Source organism: Hylaeus volcanicus, chromosome 3 (genome assembly GCF_026283585.1).
Source record: "Hylaeus volcanicus isolate JK05 chromosome 3, UHH_iyHylVolc1.0_haploid, whole genome shotgun sequence".
NCBI classification, from domain to species: domain Eukaryota; kingdom Metazoa; phylum Arthropoda; class Insecta; order Hymenoptera; family Colletidae; genus Hylaeus; species Hylaeus volcanicus.
In genome coordinates this window covers 9,491,080-9,512,882 of record NC_071978.1, presented here as the reverse complement: position 1 = coordinate 9,512,882, position 21,803 = coordinate 9,491,080, and the positions used below count along the sequence as shown (strand labels likewise).

At 36.7% G+C, this 21,803-nt stretch overlaps 1 long non-coding RNA gene across 1 annotated transcript in view; it reads left to right on the top strand.

The window, feature by feature from the left end:
* The window catches only part of LOC128874190 (uncharacterized), a 102,128-nt gene extending 84,364 nt beyond the window's left edge, over window positions 1-17,764 (top strand). Inside the window, exon 4 of the long non-coding RNA XR_008456596.1 lies at window positions 15,062-17,764. This is a non-coding gene — a long non-coding RNA (uncharacterized LOC128874190). The remainder of the gene's footprint in view (window positions 1-15,061) is intronic.
* Window positions 17,765-21,803: the final 4,039 nt, after the last annotated feature.

The following is a 21,803-nucleotide window of genomic DNA, read 5'->3' as shown; positions in this document are numbered from 1 at the left end:
GATTCCATTAAGAGCAGAAGACATCAATGATTTTAAAATCCAATAAAAGAATGGCCGAAACAAATTATTCTCTCTCGTTACATGTGCCCTAAGAGGTTGGTAACATTGGAAAATTTGTATATAATTGTACATGTATACAAATAATTGAAAGGATACTAAACTGTTCAAACTATAAATAATTGAAGAAACTGGAAAGTACATAGCCATCTACTAAAGTAGCCTTTACAAAATGAAAATGAAATCACTTGAGAAATCATGATTAAAAACTAAGGAAAACGTACTTGAATTTACCAAAACTATTCTTGAATTAAACAATGTTTCGGCCATTAACCAAAATCTTTCTTGTTAAATTTAAAAAAATCTAAAGATAAAAATGTGACATAATAATAATCAGTTTCGTTAAATTTTACTTTAGTCATTTCAGTCTGCTGGAAAAAACAAATTCCTCCTATTTATAAAGATAAATCACTTTTTGCTTAAATCAGAAAATAATTGTTGTAGCTTCGTGAAATATCTTAAATTTGTGTTTGCAAGTAGAATAAAGAAATGGATTCGTTAACGTTAAAATTTGTACATAATTATCACTAAACTTCATAGCGAGCATAGCGTGTCTCAAGAGCGCAAAGCGTAATCCTTTGAATGCTGAGTTCGGTCATCGGTCAATGCATTGCCTGTGGATAGCCCTATTCGCGTTCGTTGAATACGCTTGACAAACAGAACTATCAGATTTCCATTCACACCGAATGCCGTGCTTTCAAATTCTAGCACCGAACGGGTTGAATGATGTCGAAACGCCAAGTGACTATTGACAAGCTGTGCTTTGATATAGCATATATATTCTTCACCAAAACTAATACCGAGCCTTTTCGTTAGGCTGTGCTTTTGAAAGTTATACAGTGTCGAAGAATTATTTCTGTCCCTTTAAATATTTGAATGAAAAATAAAATAGTGTCGATCACTCGTAGGTACCTATTTAGAATCGTTAAATTATTAAATATAACTCCGGTCGTTCAATTGAAACGATCCTAATTGGAAGATTTCAGACTCCGAACAAAAATTGAAAGGTTTGAAATTGAATATCCTGGATTCATTTTGACCTCTGTAATAATTTTAAATGATTTAAAAGAAAGAAGTTTCCAGTTTTATAATTCATAAAAAAACTATTCAAAATTGAACTAACACAAAATATCCGCCATCATGTTTCTCTTCCGTATTCCCCATTGCAAAGCTAAAACAGTTGAAAGGCACTTCATCAGTGGCAATGATACTTCCAGGAATCACGAAACAAGGGAAAAACAAATTTTTCGATAAATAATGAATATAATTACATTTTCTTTCCTTTTTCCGTAGCATTTCTGCCAAATAATTCACTTGCACGCTAACATGTGGCAATATCAATTCGCGTAACGCAAAGAAACGAATTTCGATAATATTTGTATATGCATATAAGCCGCCATTACGATTCATTGGCTGCTGATGAAATTCTGTTTGGCTTTCCATCAACAGCCTGAGGGATTTGGTTCATACACGGCATCACGATGGATGCAAACGCAGTAGTCATCAATTTACGATATTGCGACGAAGTACTTAGGCATAGAGCTCATAGTTCACTTTGCGTAATCTACTTACGGAGTTACTATCGACATCTGACGAGGTATCGGCTATAATCTTGAGATACGTAGTTTCTCCGTCCTTGTAATTGCAAATCCTGTTAATTGGGGGAACCGAGCTGTCATGGGTTACGTTTAGTTTTGAATCGATGGATCGTTGACAATTTTCGGTTCGTTTTGACAATGATAGCTACACTTGTATCGACTAAATCGTCGATTGATCTAGGATCTCTAGGATTTATAGAACAACTTTAATTCATCGCCACGTTACCCATACGTAGTAAGACTTTTCATTGTTCTTCAAACATTAATATACATGTGTTATAAATTTCAAGTGTCTCAAGCTTTTATATTCTTTTTATTATGTAATAAATTTGAATCTTACTCGAAGAAAGGCGTTGATAAGTGTCAATGAATTTCCAAACGCCACAAATACTGAATCTATCTTATTATTCCGACCTCGCGACGAAGATTATTCACAAAGTTAAATTGATCGAAGTTTACAACTCTGGTCGTCTACGCCATTACAAACCAAATTCCGTTTATTTTTTCTGCGAGGACTCGGCTTCCGGATAATAAGCATGGAGAACGTAATTTCCAGTCCGTATTATTCCCGAAATTTGTATCGAACGATTTTTAGCGTCAAAAGCGTCGCGGCTGTCGAGGGTAATTAATATTTCAACGACGACAAAACGAATCGTATTTATGTCCATACGAGAATAATTTAAGTAATATTGTCCACTTGTCATGATCGATCGTGTGCAATGAAATGAAAAATGCTGTGGATGCGTGTACGTCATTAATACTCCATGGTACGAAATTATTCGTTAACGTACATTTAAATCGTGAACGAATCGAGCTATGTGCTCGCATGCGGCAGAAATTGATCAGAGAAACGTTAAAGTCGTAGTTTCGTAATTCGCCTGTGAAATATAATCATACTAAGTACGTGTATTTATTTAATAAATTTGTCTCGTTCGACTGATAAAATTGAATATCATTAAAATACGTTGTACAGGAAACATTTACTCGTTCGTTTGTTTTAACGTCGATTGTTCGATGACTGTTGTATATGAATATTAATTTTATTAATTATTAACTGTTAATCCAACTCGTTTCATACATCGTGTTTGTGTTACAAATTTTCTGTTGAACATTCGAGTAATCCTTTTAATATCGTTCTTTTTCCATTTGATTTTTTAAAATGAAATTTTATCGCTTGCTAGAATAAATTTGACCAAATGAATTTACATAGTAACAAGTAATTATTATCATTGTCAGATACTCTTAAACAATTGTTTATTTATAAAAATGAAGGCGACTTTGAAGTGTTGTAACTCGGGGTGGAATCGTCCGATTTGATTCTAACAAAATGCAAATTGAAAGACCGAATCTTTACTATCTGATTAATAGTTATTATCATTGTTAGGTACTTTTAAACAATTGTTAATAATTCGACACGTTATATGATTAAGACATGTTTAATTTTCGAATAAACTGAACATTTGATTTTTTTATTCGAATTACTACAATTTTCCAAGACATGTTTTCTAGCATGATGCTATTGATATAATGTGCATTCTAGTGTCTCAAAACGTTTAACAAAAGACAGAAAACAATTGTTTGTACGCGTAAGTGATTTTATGTAGATTAAAAATGTTAGAATGTCTCCAGTAACAATTTGTTTCGCTCTCCACATGCTGGCACTATAACGTACGGGAGTTCCTCGAACTTTGCTCCAGGCTTTTTGCACGGAAATGGAGACAATTTGCGAGCTTATGTCGCCACATTCAACCTTCGCCCAAGTTCGCAACCTCTTCTAGTTCTACAACCTGTTGCCTTCGCGGAGGCAGGAAATCTTTGTTATAAGTAGAGCTTGCGAATTTGCGGCGAACTTCAGCGACCGCCACCATTCAAGGCTTAATTAACGCTAATTAATTAGCGCCACATTAAATAATTAATTTTCTCTCCCCCCCCCCCCTCCCCGCGAACCGCCGCCATCTGAGTCAAATAATATTTACGTAAATTCATTATTTTCAATATTGAAAATTGTTTAAATACCAACCGATTATTCGTAGGAGATATTTTCATTAATTTGGTAATTCCAAATCGAATGGCAGACGGAAATCAAAACAGCTCGATGGAATTTATTTCTACATTTATTTTGCGAATTACTGCTCCCATAACAAATTCGTTTAATACCAAGGTATTGTTTTGTGATTATATTGGGACAATTGTGTGTAGTCGGAGAATGAAAAATTTTGATTTACAATGCGGAATTTATTTATTAATCTCTTCAAGGAACGAAAATAAATATTTTTCATTGAAAATTAAAAGCCTGAATATCGATAATTTCTTTACTGTGTAAATACGACAGAATTTTCAAACAGCGAAGTTTCTGTTACAGTTTTGTTTTATGCATTTTACTGTAATGTTATCTAAATTATTAAGATAAAAAATTACACGTTAGGATGCACTTTATACATTCCATATACATATACATAGTATTCTAACGTACGAATCCAATTACTCCATTTGACTAGAGTTTAAAGAAAAAATAGCCTCTCAAATGACAAGAGCCACATATAATGAAACTATTACTATACTTCAGTAGAATATCTGCGGTATAATTTTATTATATTTCAGAAATTTGAAACACCCTAATAACTGTTTTACCAAGCAAACCAAGTGTGGCATTTCCCTCAGATTATCATTGATTAACAAATATTGTTATGCAACCACGTTCACGCATCTATTATTTAACGAATTAGGGGTGCCACTGATTAGTCGAGTGTAACAGTTTGACAAAACGAACGAATGATCACTCGAGGATAAAGGGGGACCGTATCAATCAGATCGGAAAATTACTTTCCGAAGCTGGGGCAAATTTACGAGCGCGTAGCATCAGGGTAAACAAAGTGATCAAGGATGAAGTAACTGAAGTAGAGCAGCGGCGACAATAATTTTCAGCAAAAAAGAGACTTATGAGGGTAGACGCAGGTGACGCCCGCGGTAGACGGCATTTTTGACAGTGCTATCATTTGTCAGGGGCGCGGAAAAGTAGTCGGCCAGCACGGGCGTGTTCCGACCTACGGCTGAGAAACGACGAATCGCGCGAAGGCGGTGCGAAATGGCGGAACATTTTTTAGCAGACAATGCTGAATCGCGTATAAATATGTAATACCAATTTCCTAGTTGACTGTGCGCGCTACCATTTTTACCCCTTTCCCTCGAAGAACCGTCGCGAGCATTACCATTTGTCAAATCTCGTTGAATTAAGTCTTGCGCTTTTCTTCTCGGGGAACGCGTGACAACTACACCCAGCGACCTGGTCGAAATGCTTGATTCGGACGAACAAAAATTGACTTGCAGATGATGGATTAAATATTACTTATGTTATACAGGGATGAAATAATTTTGTCTGGGTTTTCTTAAATCTGACTGTGAAATTATATTATTATTCTCCCAAAATATAAGTGGATATGGAAAATATTTAACAGTAGTGAATCTTGTGATGCTTGAGATATTTAATTATGAATATTTAATTATAATTTCAGTGATGATTTTGTTTTTTAATAAGACACAAGTGATATTGCGATACGTATATATGAATTAAATTTTCATTATATTTTACGAAAATTAGGTACAGTTCTCTGGCATTAATCTTACAGTCAAGTTTTATGGCAATCTTGCAGAGTCGTCACAATTTCTAGATCCACAATTTTAAACCATAGGTAGATAGAATATTGATAAAATATACACTACCATATGCTTTGTTATCTCGACGTCCTCCTCTTTTGTTAACGATAAACCCATTTTAATGAAACGTCCACAAACCCGACGCTTACATATTACTCCTTCCATGTTTCTAATCGTGAAACGTGCTATTATAATTTTCATGCGAAGCTGACATGCCAATAGTAATCAACTTTAAAATTACTTGGACGAACTGTAGTCAATAATTCCAATCATTCTTTCGCGTATTCTCGACTGCCGCATAATTTGATTATAACTAATCAGATTATAAACTGTTACATTGGACGAAAAATTGAAAATTTTAAAAATGCAAATATTATAAAGCATCTAAATATTATTTCCAGAGTATTTGTCGAATGCTTATAAGATCTTCCTCGAGGCGAGCAGTACCAAGTAAGGGTGGGGACGACTTCGTCTCAATCTAGCAGACATCACGAGTAATTTCGATTATTATTCAAAATTGATATTCCACGCAAATAACGCGACTGCAATCAAGAAGATTGCATGCACCGTGTCCGACGACGAATTTCCTAAATTGGTTGCCCATTTTCACCTACAAGCGAATTCCAGTCTGGCGTTTATAATTTGAGAAGGGCCTGCTTTAATTACCACCCTACGGTGTTTACACGAGCCGCAATATTTGACGCGGCAAGATAGAATCTACGTTGACGTGGACCACGTATCCTGAGAGAAATATATCAAGATAGAATGACTCGAACGGCAATCAATACTTCCACTCTGCTGTACAATTTATCGCGAGTAACCAGACACACTATACCCACTTCTACCCCTGGCAAAAGGTATTCGATCAAATGAGTCGACACACCACCGACGCAAAAGTTATGTACGTATCCGAGATAGGAAACCTGATAATGAAAAATATAGAGTAGAGGAGTTAATTTTATTTCAGCAAAGTATTAATGAAATAATAAGAACGTTGCAAAAATTGAGAGAAAATTAAAAAGAAGAATAAGAATCCAAAAAATAAGGTATAATTAATTTTTAATAGGATCTGAACCTCGAGCACATAGTGTTCCATTCTATGGACGCGTTCGTTCGACTCTAATTCATTTTTTTTTTTCAAAATCTACTGAGACAACTACCTCATTTTATTTATAACAAGCCTTGTTTTCAGTTCTAAGCTGTTCACGCACCCAGAAGAAAAATAAAGTCAGTACATTATTGCGCCATAAAACATCACTCGCGTCAACGTGTAATATGCTCTTGTCAAGATGTTTGCATAATTTGCTTGAAAAAACATCTCATTTCAAGATTGATTTATGCTCTGTTAATTCCCCGAGTCTACGGGTACAAATAATCTAGTAAATCATTGAAAACGGTGACTCAGGGACGACCATAGTTCTCTGTTTACCGTCGATATATTTGCAGTTTGACGAAGAAACGCGTACAGTTTACTAATCAGGAAAATACGTTTGTCCTTCTCAAGTTTTAGATTTGCTTCACGAACGCTATTATTAACAATGCAGATCACCTTCAGCGATGGGAAAGAATAAGAGAGGGAACCAAGCTTGTAAACAAAATACGACGGAATTTCTCATTTTCAAGGGATGGTATTGTTTGTTTCTGGCGATCACGAGGAAGAGGCATACTTAATAACTAATATATTCGTCTGGCAAGCAATGTGTCTGTAACGCTTTGCTTTCTCCTGTGTCGACGATGAGGAAGTTGTAAACTTCTCTTATATTTTATCAGTTACGTATTCTACTCTTCGATATAAATATAAATTGATGAAAACGATATCAATCATAAAATAATACATAAATACATAAAATCCACTGTCTATTCATCATTTTTGAAAATAGTTTACATATGTAAATGTGTGTCTATTGGCCTCTGACTTGATTTATACCTAATAGAATATATCTGATTCATTTCATTTTAAATTGAAGTACACATGGCTATGATTAAACGTGAAAGGTGATCTAATCGTCGGTCATCTAATTGTAAGTGTACACCACGATTACGCTGAGAGGCGTATTTTCTTATAAAAAGATAAAATCGAGGACGTTTCAAAGGAAATAATTTTGTTCCTTGAATAATATTTATATGAGACATTTGTTTCAGAAAAGATCAAGAAGTAGCCGCGATGAAAATTCTTTAAATGTATTCCGAGAAACCGCTGAAAACCGGCTTCACGTCGATGCAACGTATTTTTTCCCTCGTTGAGAAATTACAAGCCCTCGAGGGCTTAATTCTTGCATCATAAAGGGCTTCGCGAAGCAAAAACGGTGCAATTATGTATGCACGATAAAATCGAATAATTGCGATGCTCAGTTGACGAAGCAGACGTTACGCGGTAAAAAAAACTCACCGCGTTCGCGTTTGATAAAACTGATATCATAAAATTAAGCCGCCGTATTTGAAATTAAACACGACCAAACGGGACACAATCGAAACGACGATATTCTATCTCGTCGAATTCTGTACTGCAAATTGGTTTCCATTGCGTGTGTAAAGTTCTCCGTGTCAGACTTAACAGCAATACAGCTCGACTTCATGTTTTATACCATTCTCTGTGTGCATTTTCTATTTGAAAGCCGTAATAAATATATTATTCTTTTATATTATGTTTTAAGATAGTTCGGTCTAAACGTTTCACTGAATATTGTTAAAGTATTTATCCTACCACTTCAATTTCGTCGAAAACTTCCTTGTCTTTTGCATCCAGTAATCTTTTGGTGTTCTGCAGTGACCGGTTGTATGCAACCCTCGTCTTCCTCGAGTCGTGTGCTTATGCTTATGGTCTTGCCCAGATTCTCCAATGTATACCTTTCCGAAGGAGCAGAGTATCTCGCAAACTCTCGATGAGGACACCGCTACAGATATTCTGCTTCCTTAGAATTCCGCTTCTACATAACTACCATTAACAGGTTGCGACCCACGTTACAGTTCGTCGTCTTATTCAAGTATAATTCTGTCTGGGAAACTGTGCGTAAATACTCTGAATGTACAGAAAAAGATAATTTCGATGAAAACTTGCCACTTATCGTGAATTTAAAACTCTCCTTGGGTCTGTGTGACCCTAATATAATTAATACTCTCATTTGGGTAGTTTTTATTAATATTCATCCTCTGTACAAGGTGTCTCTAAAGTTTGGACATATAAGAAGTGTTAGTTACCATAATTATTTTACCTCCATATATTAAATATTACGGTACAATAGTATATTGATTATGATAATAAAAACTATAGGATTTTTCTTGTTTACATTAAAATTTCATAGAATACATATTCTCCAAGGTGTTTTTACATTTCCTATAGTATCATAAATACATTATTAGAAAAGAGTCATAAAAGGTAGATGGCAAATAGACTCATTTTCTAGCTTTTGCTTTGAAAAACAGCGAAATGACATTTCTTTTCCTTCATGTCCCTCATATCATTATTTTATTCAATATAATTAAATTAAACCTCAAGCAACAAAAATATAAAAAGAACAAAATTTGTTCACTTATGAGACTAAGATTTTCCTACTTTCGACATCAAATGGTAGAGATGGTGACAGGGTGAAACCATATATGGGAAACCATAGAATCGAATTCCGGTTAATCGAGATCCTTCTGTGCATATAAGAGCACGGGGACAGGCGCGTAACGTTCGCCCGTGTGCCGCACAGAAATAGAGCTAGTAGGAAAGAAGATCACCAAATGCATATTCATAGTTGGCCAAACGACGACCATCTCTGCATATTCCAGCGGACAGGGTTTCGTGGCCGGTACGTAACTCACGGAGGGAGGTTCGTACGCTCTCACACGAGATCAGGCACGTGCTAGCGCGCACACACGAGGGGGCGCGGCTCGTTTCGGCTCGAAAGCTGACAGAGAGCCGTGATCGATTGGCTCATCAAACACCTTGCCATATTGTTGACCGAATCCCTTCCGTGGGTGCTGGGAACGCCGCAGGAAAGGAGAGACTCTCTGTTTTTATTACATGGTTTAACCTGACGGCGATTCCGCGAACCGGAGACTGATGACGTTTTCGTACACGCCAGTGAAAAGATAACAGAAACTTCCAACGGAACGATCATCTTCCTAACCGAAAAATCATTTAGGGACGAATTTATTGTGAAATTGATGATACTCTTAGCTGTTAGATGAAAATTGTCCACTCAGAATGTCATTTGCTGATGGTAGATTTGGTTAAAATGTAAATTTTGTAGAACATTAACGGTTTCTATGAATTTGACATAGCTTTAAAAACTATGTAAGTGGATCATGATTGTTTATAGAAGTGTTTTTAATCTAGTTGGTAAACTTAATGTCTTAAAATAATTGTGGAATTATATGAAGACAGTTCGCCATAATCATCAATGTTATACATAGTTCGTACAAACATACAATTATTTATAAAAGTGTGTTTAAATTGTTTTATTTTTAACCGTCTTTGAAAAGGAGGAAGTTACTCGATTCGACATGTATAATTTTTTGTTTACATTTATTTTTAAACTATATTGTTTCTAAGCTTTGGCATTTAAAACATGATGAGACCATGATTGTGCAAACAACATATGATATTGATATCGTGGTAAATGTCTCTTGACGATTACTTGAAGAAATGAAACTTAAGATACTCAATACGCCGTACTTAAACATTGTTCAGTCCAGTTACCCATAGGAATATTTGAAATTTACGTTTATGCACAACTGACTTTACGAAACTTCCATCTTTCTCAATTTAAAGCTTATTAAAGCTGCGTTCGTTAAAGCAACTTGCTTCGCATAATACTGGACACTTTGTACAATAACCGTTGTAACAAAGAGGAACCGTTAACGAAAGAGAAAAAAATTGTCTTTAACCAATTTTCAAAGAACGTTTTGCTTGTCATTTACAGGGAACAGACTTCACTTTTACTGATCAAAGAGTTTTCATTATGCTTCTCAACAAATTCAGCGTTTTCATGCGATATTCCTTGTCGAGTGAATACAAAGTGTTTTTCTTTCTTTTTTTCAATTATTTAGTTCACTGCATTCTTCGCAATATAGTTCACAGGAAAATACGAAATCCACGGGACACTGGTAGAATATAATGCTACATTTAAAGCACTTACTCTAACGATTTCCCAGCAGTCAGCAGAGTACCATACAATATTTCAATAAATTCCACCGACGAAGTTAAACAGCGCTGGCTATGTCAAAGCGACTAATTCACGCGCACGAATCAATATTCCGTGCATTCGCTAAACGTTGCTTTTACAATTTCACCCTACAAAATATCACCTCGCCCGCTTTTTCAATTCCTTTGTGCTGCGAAAAAGAAGCGAGAAATCGTACGATCGAATTTCGAACTATAACACTAGCGGGTGTTTCGTAAAATGTGTGTGTTTATTAATAAGTTATCGATCGTAGTTTATAAATTAACAATTCCTCTCCTGTGCGAATTCTTTCGTATGTTCTACCATTTGCAAATAAAGAAGTTTACCGTAATTTTAATTGCTCGTGCATTTTGGTTGTGGAAATTCTTTCTTCTCGGAAATATCCACGAAAAATTAGACAATTTTTAATTACACAACTGCGTACTATAGAATTAATTTTAGACCCAGTAATTCAGTAAAATTGTTTAAAAGATCTCCAGCAACCAGAGTATCAACAAATAATTAATTTATTTGACCCTAAAATAAAAGACCGCCCCTTAAAAGCGAGTGTCCTCGGGCACGCGGGGGTGGCAAATGAAAGGAAAACAATATAAAAATTGGCAATTCCGAAATCTGGCCAAATCTAGCGTAGAATATTGCCGAGGGGGGTTATCTCGTGCGGGGAGTCACGCGTTGCCACATAAGTATGCATGAAGTTAGCTCGGGGTCGTCTGAAATATTAAGCAGCCAGACTCTTCGTCGACCGAGAACTGAAAACTGTTTACCTTGGAGAACGAGACGGCAGCAGGCAGGATAGCGCCCAGGTTAAAATCCCGGCCGACTAGCTGCTCCCGTTTGATAAATAATGCGGCTCGCATTTTGCGCGGGAAAACTTTCGGATTGCACGAACCGGGAGCGAGAGAAAGAGAGGAAAGCAGCGTGATACCGGTCTGGAGGCGCGAGCAATTCAATTCGAGCGTCCTTGAAGCGAATTTTCATTCAAAAGTTCACCAGGGCTTTTAATGAAAAGAAAGACACCGGGACGAACTGTCCTCCTGCCTGGCTCTCGCTGTGTTAGTGATAATCCTCTTCGAGAATCGATGAGGGTGTTGTTTACATTCGAGATGAACTCTCGATCGACCGTGTTAAATAATTGCGTATTTATTGAAAGTGCTGCAATGGTATTGAGTATTTTATGTGGCAACTGAAGCAATAGGTAACATATTGGATTATAGATATTCATTTTATTGCTGATAATTAATTATTTATATAGTTTTCTTAGCTGAATCGATTAACGTGAAATATGACAGAAATCAAAATCTGTGATATGCACTGAGTTACCAACTGTTCATTCATTCATATGTATATATTATATATATGTACATGTCATAACTAGACTGCGGATCTTAATGCATTTATAGGAAATTTGAATGTACAAGAACGTACGAAATGCAAACAATATGCAAGAATATAAAAAAGATTGAAAGTAAAGTTCATGTTATAATATTTGGAGAATAAAATAAATTTCTATTTAGGTTCAATTTTTGTAGGCACGTTCGCGAAGATTTTATTTTGCATAAAGATCCGCTTCATTTTTGTCGCCCTTAGATTAATTTAATATAACTTATAGACTAATAAATTTTGTAGTAGCCACCTGCCAGCAAAGTAAATCTACCAAGTTGGAATATAACCATTAGAATAAATATTCCATTAAAAATAAAAAATACACGAGGCTCATATAACATACTATTAAAATAACTCTTTGATTTAGAATTATTTTCAGACCTTACAAATATTACAACTAAATTTACTGAATCAATGTTATACAAAAGAATGTATCCCTAAAATTATTTCATTAATTAGCTCAGCTATGAGTTTTATTAAATTGACCACCAAAAGTTTTATCTAGTTTAATTCACTCCAATATCCTCTGAATTTATTTAATAACGTGTTTTTCTATGAACTGATTTACGGTTTCATTATTTGCAGTCAAAGATAGCATATTAATATGGTCAGCATAAAATCATAATTTTTGCTTAAAGAAGAGTATCTTTTCGCTAGAGTTCAGGACAAATATTTAATGAAAATAGTTCGCCTCTTAAACTTCAGTGATTTTCCGGCTTCGCGGTGTTCGTTGTTTCGTTTCTTCACCAGAGTTGCCGGTAAATCAGGGGAAACGTCTCGTTGGTGTGAGAGTAACGTTCAATTTCCATGAATAGGCGCTGGAAGACGCGAGGATCTCTTCTTTTTTAGCACGAAATTAAAAGCTGCTAGGCGCCGTCTCCTTCCAGGACTAGAATTCCCAAGAGCAAAGTTTCTCAACAAAGCCTGGATTCCTTTCCTCACTCTTCGCTTCTTAAAACGTGTCGCTGACATAATATACGACGATCTGAATCTCCGTCGGGATTGAGACATCCCTGGTCTTCTCATCGGCATTTGAGGAATCTGACGATTGAAATAAAAGTGTCTGTTTCTAGCAGACTCTAACAGACCTGAGTGATTAGCTTCTTAATCTCGTAATTTACAGTGAAGTAAATTCAGTCAGCTGAACTCGTCAATTAACGTTTCCTTTTTAATTGAACTCGTACCTGCCTTTTGTAGGGAACGAACTCTTTACAATTATATTATTTCTAGGAAACGTTTGTACTCTGAGTTGATCAGGATTTTATCTTTGATATTCTTCAATAATGAACATACTTATCTAATATTACATTTTGATGATTGAATCACTTACTTCTATCATTTTTTGAACGCGTACTGAGACGATCTAGAGGAATTATTTGTTATCCTGCAAATGAAAACAAAATCACGTAATTTACCAAAATATTTTATACATTTCTAATATGTCATATTTTAATGGCTAGTCTGTAATGCAAAGTCCCCAATTCTATTATCTATCCCTCATATTCTAACGGACTGTAACGTATTTCAAATTGAGAGGACTAAATTCAGCTTGAGTGATCATTTTTTGACTAATTTAAGTAAAATATCCTGGAAAAAAACACACGTAACATCGTGCTGTATAATGACTGAACGAAAATTTGTGATTTCAGTTAGTTGCTAATGATCTCTGTTATTAAAACGATTTTAAATAAACGCGTAAAATAAAAAATACTATGGTCGATGTATACATAAGATGAAACATGTTTTAAACTAACCCAAATTCAGACATAAAGATGAAAAAATATATATATACATGTCGAATTGAGTAACCTCCTCCTTTTCGAAGTCGGTTAAAAAACGTTAACCCATATCTGCCCGGTCGCACTAGAACTTTTAAAGATCGTCGACCCAACTCGCCCAAGAGTCGCCACGAACCATAAACGATCCGGCGCCGATTCGAAACTCCGCGGAGGTATTATGTCCCACCGTGAAAAGGCAAATTCATCTTTCATCAGCGCCGGTGGCAGATCTCCCGCGCGAGGCGTCGAAGTTGAGCGTGTAAATAGGGAAAAGTTTCAGGCCTAATTGAAGACGACGAATTCGAGAGTAATCTTTTAAAGGTCCTGGACACACGAGTCACCGGCTCGAGTCGCTCGAGACCTCGCCTCGGTAGGCTGCCGAAGACAGAAGAAAGGAAGAGGAGGCTGGGTCGGGGCTCGCTCTGCAGGAATCTGCATAACAAAACGCGCAATTAATAAAGTTCCGCGGTGCGGAGGGCACCGACAAAGGAGCATTTCGTCCTTTCACCGCGCTCCTGCAACCTTCCGAGGCCTTCCCACCTCCTGTCCCTTCGCGCCTAGCCGAATCGCGAATCGTCGGGGGTTAAAGTAGGTTGGCGGGGTCGGAAGGGGTTGCGGGAAAGCCGCCTCCCCTCCCCCGCCAAAAGCACGAGCAGCTTCGGGCTAAATAAGTCAGGATTTGTAAAGAATCCTCGGTGAAACTTGGCAATTTTTGCCACGCTCCTGTGAAACTGCTGGCCGCGTGTATTTAATATTTCAGCGGAATTTTTCCCGCTTTCTTTTCGTCACACCCCGGATTCCCGGCGATACGGAGACTTCTGACGGGGCGATAGAGTGAATCTTTGTTAGGGAAGAAACGTTGTTTTTGTTTTATTACGGATTGGGTAACCTGGTGTTGACGTTTCAAGCACTACCTATGTATAAGACAAACTCAGGAGGAAACGTTTTTGAGTCTTTCTAGATGAGAACTGCGTGTTATAAGTGTCTGAATCATCTTTTACCTTGCCCTCGGAAGCTTGTACCAATTGTTACCATTTTTTAATGTATTACACTCTGCAAAAATAATAACAGAATAAACAGGTTATAGACTTTTAACCGTTTCAGAGATGAATTTGAAATGAATATTTTCTTTTTGGTTTAATTGGATATACACAAACCAGAGAAATTTGTATCTGTAAATATTTTTTGGCATACAAATATGCTGTCTCACTTTAAATAATTTTTATATAAATACAAACGTACACATATGTGTCAATTTCCCTCAAAAGATTAAACCAATATTGGTGTACAAGCCAAAAGATCAAAAATAGTGATGCATACATATAGTATTGAAATGGTTGCAAATTATTCCTAATGGGAAGTAATATTCTCAATTTATGTAATAATCCAAGTGTAACACAAATTTTCTTTCTTGTTTCAGGTAAGTCGCGAATCCACGCCAACTTTCCACGAAATGGTCTCATTACAGGTATTTATCAAAATAGATCATAGTTAATGAAAAAATATTAAATTATTTTAAATTGAGGTACTTGGAACGTTATGCACTAAGATTTGACAAATGTTAAATCATCTTTTATAGCATGGAACAAATTTGAAATTAATAAATAAACGGAACGGTGAATATTGTATGTTGGTCCAACAAAAACATAATCACGGAATAAACATTTATCTATACACAAAAGAAGCAATAACAGCCTTAGTCAATGACGTAGAACAACAAGAGTTAATGGCCAATTTGAACGTGTCAACTAACACAGCAAGTAATGTGAACTTGCAACAGCTTTTTATATTTAAAGCGTTGATACTTTCGAAATATTATTTCCTTCATAAAATAATATTGATTCCAGAGAATAAACGTAACAATGAACAAGAGAATAGTTAAAAGTGTTATCGATATCGTTGAATTTAAACGGCCGATTAATTTTCAAGTGGTGCATTTCCCTCGATCATTGATGATCCCCGCGACTTATTTCTCCGCCGTCTGGGAGACATACAAATGAATAAATTACGTTCGTTCGGCATTCATTATTTGTCGATACAATGCACAGACACGTACAAATTATTCAGAATACAGTATTCCTTCTCCATTTAAAGACGCAGCATCTCGAGCCGTATGACGTTTAATTTTTTCCATAAAATCAGACGCATCGCGGTATTTATGATTGCGCGATCACGTGATACCTAGACAGACGTACGTTCAAGGGGAAATACAATATCGTGAATAATAATTGAAAGCAAACCGTTTGCAGCATGCTGCATTCTCGCGCATAGAGATCATTCGTTGAACAGGTAAAGTCTCTATGAAATAAGAAGCAACGACTACAAAATTTCAAAGAAAAAAGTTAATTCAATAAGGTAATTCTTTACAATGCTTAAATTCTATGATTTTCACGTGCCATTCTTTATTGAATTGTTGCAAAACAATGACACTTACGTTTAAAAACAATAACAACTTCTTTTAATGCAATGCATACAATAACATAAAATTATATAAAATAAAGACCCCTTTTGCAAAACACTTGATATATTTATAGTAAAATTGTTGTACAGATAAAATTAGATATATCTACATATATTATGTCATGGATACATATAGACATGTGATATATATTGTATAATAGAGGATTAAATAGAGTTTGAAATACCTAAAGTACCTCTATTTGTGCAATAAAATCCTCATCATTTTATACAAAACATTTTAGATAAAATATTCATCATTTTATACTACTATATCGTAAAAGTCTTTAATCATTAAGTCTCCTAAGTACACTTGCGATTTGCTTGTTTTTAATATTTGGCTGTATGTATGTTACCATTGCACAATGTTTTTTCGAACAAAAGTTAAAAAAATAAACATCAGCTGTCAAAACTGTTCAAATAATAAATACATTGATATTGTTTTAAATTTAATTTGGAAAATCAAGCTTCTAAGGGTTAAACACTACCATTAATTTCTTCGATACCCCAAGTCTAATCAGAAAATTACGTGTCACCAGTAATATTATCTTCTTCCTTTCGAAATACCTACCATCTGCTATCTTTCTGTGCTCTCACAAAATTCATGTAAATTAACCTGTTTGCTATTTTTGTACTACCCTCCCTCGGGCAGCTATCGAGAAACGTGCGCGAAGCCTTTCGTTGATCCTACAGTAATTAACGGACTGATCAATCAAGTCGATGGAAGGAAAAGCATCGCGGCCGTCTATCGACTAATATCGAGTTTTACGGAAGTATTCCCGCCCCGTTAATTTTTTGCGTGTCCTCATCCGACAACAGAAACGCCAAGGTATTCCCCGACGCTCTCTCACCTACTGTATATTAAATGGCGTTCATGGTTTGCCAGTCAAATTGAATCCCAGGCTATTGGCAGATTCTGAATAAGCTTTAACAATGGAGTCTGTTACACGAGCCTTCCTACTTTCTGCCTCCCTTGGCGCCCTTCATCCCACTTTCGGTACCTGGTACCTTCGTTCCCGCTACGAAGCCGCTCCTCCTACCTTCGACCCCTTATTCTTCGGTTTCCTTCAATTTCCGAGACAGGAAAGCCATGTCTGTGCAGCCGCCCCGCTAGCTCGGAAATTGGAAATAAATCGTGACGATGTCGATGTAAAATGTAAAGGTGATCGTCGGCCAGCGTCAAGTGAAACCGCTTCTTCCATTATCGACGACATTTTGTTCCGACGATGTATCGTACGTTGCACGTGATCTGGACCAATCATTGGCTCGAATGGTGTATTTTTAAAGAGGAAAGTCACCTTGGACGAGTGATAATCATAGCTACATTCAACAATTTTTTTCTTTTAATAATGAACTCGATAGAAAATTTGCCTTCTTCCCTTAAATTGCTCTATCCTAAAACGTGGTTTAGTATGCTAGTATAATTTGACAGGTTTCTGTCGCTGGTCATCATTTCTTACATTTGTGCTCCCGAGAACTTTGCATGCTGTAAGTCACTGAATCATCTTTCACCTTGCGATGCAAGTGACGTGAATTCACGTAAGCGGTCACGAATGTGTTAATTACTAAGCCACGAACCGGAAGACCTAATTCCTGAAAACTATCTCTAGAAAAAGAAATTATTCATATCTCTTCCAAATAAGTTAAAAAAAAAAAAGAAAAACAATATTTCCACTACTCACGTTCATTTCCCATAATAAGCCTAAATCTCTCTGGGTCAACCAGTGCAAGCTCGCGTCAACCCAAGAATTTATCCACCTGCTAACAAAAGAAGCATCATAATTAATCACTCCGTCCATGAATGCAGCCATTGCATACAAAGCTCGGTTCGTTGCGACCAAGCTATAAAGAGAGTAACGAGATCGTTCGATTTAAAATTAGATTCCGTTGTTCGAGTGGATGGTAACGTGATTCCCATAGAGAAAAAAACTGGAGAGAGTAGGGGTGGAAACTTGTCGGGAAAATAATTAAGTGATTACAAAGTGTTCGAGGGGATTTTTCGTCATAGCGGAGATTTAATTCGTCGATGTAGGCAGGAGGATAGGCGGTTGCATTGTCTGCAGGATATTAAGAGGGTTAGCCAGAAGAGTAGGGGATGTCGGGGGGTGGGCGTGCGAGGGTGTCGGTGTAATGAAGAGCGACAGTGGCGCCCCAAACCATTGCTAATTTGCCGCTAAGTGCCCGGCTTTGTTTCCGTACGTTGATCCCATCGTTCGCAATATCCTGGATCTGAGGCGACGTTCTGCGCCGCTTAAGAGAGACATCCAAATAACCCGCAGGGACTATGGCGGCAATTGACTGCGGACTAATTTCACCGGCCAGAGAGTAAAAAAAAAAAAATAATGCAGGGTTCGTTTGAATGGAGTCACTGTATCGGCTGATCGAACGATGAGATGAAGGGGGGAGAGGAAAACGATTTCTAAACCATTTGCAATCAGGGTGCGAGACGTCATAAAGATCTTATTACTAGACTTACTTATTTCGCAGACAATTAACTCGCAAATTTTCGCGAATGAATGTATACGCTCGTTGTGTTCAATGATGATTTTTAGAAGACAGCGTTTTGCAGAATTATTAAGCTAATGGAAGCGAAGTGTATTCGTAGTATTTTTCTAGATTTATCCATTCCAGAGATGACGTTTTTCGTCGCTTTCTAGAAAGCTTTTACGGGTGAACGAAAATGCACGCATTTCCCATCCAGTAGAGGTTCTTTTCATGGAAGGATTTATTTGTCGTATTAATCTATTGATGGCGTGACACATTAAATTAATGATCCTTAATTAAACAGTGCTTTTTTGTTACTTTGGCAAATTAGGCTACTTTAACCGATTTCATTTGGCTGTTCATAAATAATGCTCGATATTTACGTTCAGTGTTTTGAGTTCTTATACTATAAATAAATTTTTGTTATATACCTTTATGATGATCTTCTATTTGCAGCACAACAATCAATACGAATTAAGTACTTAGCTGTTCAAGTTTAACTGCACAATAAATGGAATTTGATAACTGAACAATATTTCTTTCACCCTAAATACACTACAAGTAAAAAAATTGTTAAGGCAATAATAAAACGTTTGAAAATCGTTGCTCTTACTTATTTGAAAATGACACAATCCTTTCTTTTGAGTCAACATTCTTTTTCGCGGAAACACTTAAGATCAAATTATTTCAGTAAATAATAAAGTACTTGTGATGCCTGTGCGCGACAGATGACGCATAACGTGTACAGCTTTACTGATAACTTCTCCTACGTGTGTGGAATGTCAGTCGTTGTAAATATCGTCGCGTTTACGCCCATCGTGGCAGAATGCGTGATTCTTTATCACTATGAATCGTTCGTTGGGCCACTGTACGCCAGGGACCATATCACTCTGAATAATTAATTCCAGTTACAAATTACTAATAATCAGTCAATGTTATTGAAGCTTGCCATGACTTGCAAACTTCGCGATAAGTTGTTGTGCTATGAACTTAATCTGCACATTCGAAAAGAAATAATGATAAATGATCTGCTTATCGCTGGATCGGCGCAATCGAGCGTTTAGTTTCAGATAATGGTCGGGAATTAGATTAAGTGTAAAAGTAAAAGTAGGAATCGATAACATATACATAGAAACTCGTTATGTCAACATATAGCGATACTTGATAGAAGCAAAATATCCCACGTTATCGTTTCCTTAAAGTTGTTAGAAACATTATTTATGAAACAGCAGTCATAAAAGTTACGCCACCATAATGAAAGCATTAATGCTCAGTACCACACAAATATTGCTCACGTTGAAGTTACATAAAAAACATTGATATTTGTCAAATGGCGCAATATTTATGATTTCATATCCTGTGAGCTCCATTTAAGTATTCAACTAATCTCAGAAAATAAGTGGCAAGATAATCGGTACTTGATGTTATCAAAAAATTTAATTTTCACTCCTACTAATGAGATTAACTTCAGCAATAATACAAATCACGTGTCCTCTCATCAATAATCTGAAAGAGATGCCATAAGTTATTCAGTACGGAAAAAGGAAGGAAAACGGGAGTAAGATTCGTTTTCCCTTCTGCACCCCCGCTTGGCACTTCTTTCCATGAATACGACAAGACAATACACTGCGAGGATCCACCCTCGCGATCTTCGGTTCATTAATTCTGACCAAAACCTGCTCCTCGCGCTCTTCCTTCGATCACTAACCTACGTTCGATCCCCTTGCTCATCTCCTACCCGATGGCGGAGAGTGAATTACATTAAAGGGGGTAGTTTTATCGGGTCAACTTGCCAGATATTTCCTAGGGTACCTAAGGGTTGATGGGTCGGATGAGAGGACTTTAACAACGCCCAGCAGAAGCCGAACAATAATCTGCATCTGCTCAGATTCCTTTTCGGTTATTAAATTCATCCGACGGCGATTACTTTTGAACATCTCTACGCGTTGCAAATATAATTCAAAAAGAACAGATATGATGATAATAATACAAATACAATTGGCAAGGAACAAATATCACAATCTAATTGTAAATTAACTTCCTATATTTTTGTCAATAATTGTAGAAAAAATAAATCATTTGTATATTTTCTGAATGTTTAGCTTTTGATCTTCAAGGTAATATTTGATAGGTTCCGTAAATCGGAGGCTTTACATCGTAATTAATCTAAAAATCAAACGTATTTTGATACACCAAACCTAGCAGCTAAATACTTTCATTTTGAACGAACATTTTTGTACTTCATCCAAGTTGTATGTCATTTGAAGCCTGCATCATCACTGCACAGCATCCATAATAAAATTGAAATTTTTCCACGAATATCCTTTATCATAAACCATACTCTTCGTCTAACTCTTCACCTACCTTGCTCTAACCTACTGCCTCCGACCCATTTTAAAACCTTTTTCGTCTATTATTTTTCATAATTGATATCACCTGCTCAACCTAATTACTCTCACCGATGAACAATTCATCGCAACATACGATTGCAATAGAGTCGATTATCACTGAAATTTTCCAAACAATTTTTCCAGGACTATCCTTCGTCAGAAACAACACTCTTCGTCAACCTCATACCGAGATGATAATAAGAAGAGACAAGTGCATAGACTACGTAACCTGTTTCCATCGCCTCATGATGCAATCAAAAATAAGTGGCTGTTGCATCAGCTAGACTTATAGCGACGACAATGTCAAGAGAACTTGTGAAACACGTCAAAGCGAATCCTCTCTGCCGTTCACGACTGTCAGAGGCGCCACGTTGCATATCGGTGCCCCATAATCGCCTTTATGAGCGTATCATGATTCCTCGAGGTGCCCTCAACGAAGGAATGCTCCGCGATGGAAGTAGGTCAATTGCATCAAAGTGGCTTGTTTAAGCAATCGCGTCGCGTGTTATTTTGTGAAAACCGTATCGTCGACGTAGCATACGCGGCGCCATTCGAACGTGGCGCTCATTAAAGCAACATTCACAAGGCTGCGACGCGTATTTGATACCAGCCGATCACGTAGCAGAATACATTATAAGGCTGTTATACATCGCGCGAGTCCGTGTTACGTGCCGCCCATGCAGAGAAGGTCGATCCATTCAAGAGATCATAATTGAAATGGACACGTAACATGCGTCCATTACTGCTGACGGAACTCGCGAGATAGTAATTTTTTTTTTCTGTTTTCTTTTTTTCTTTCAACCCCCTTGACTGCGGTTTGCGTTCACCGTC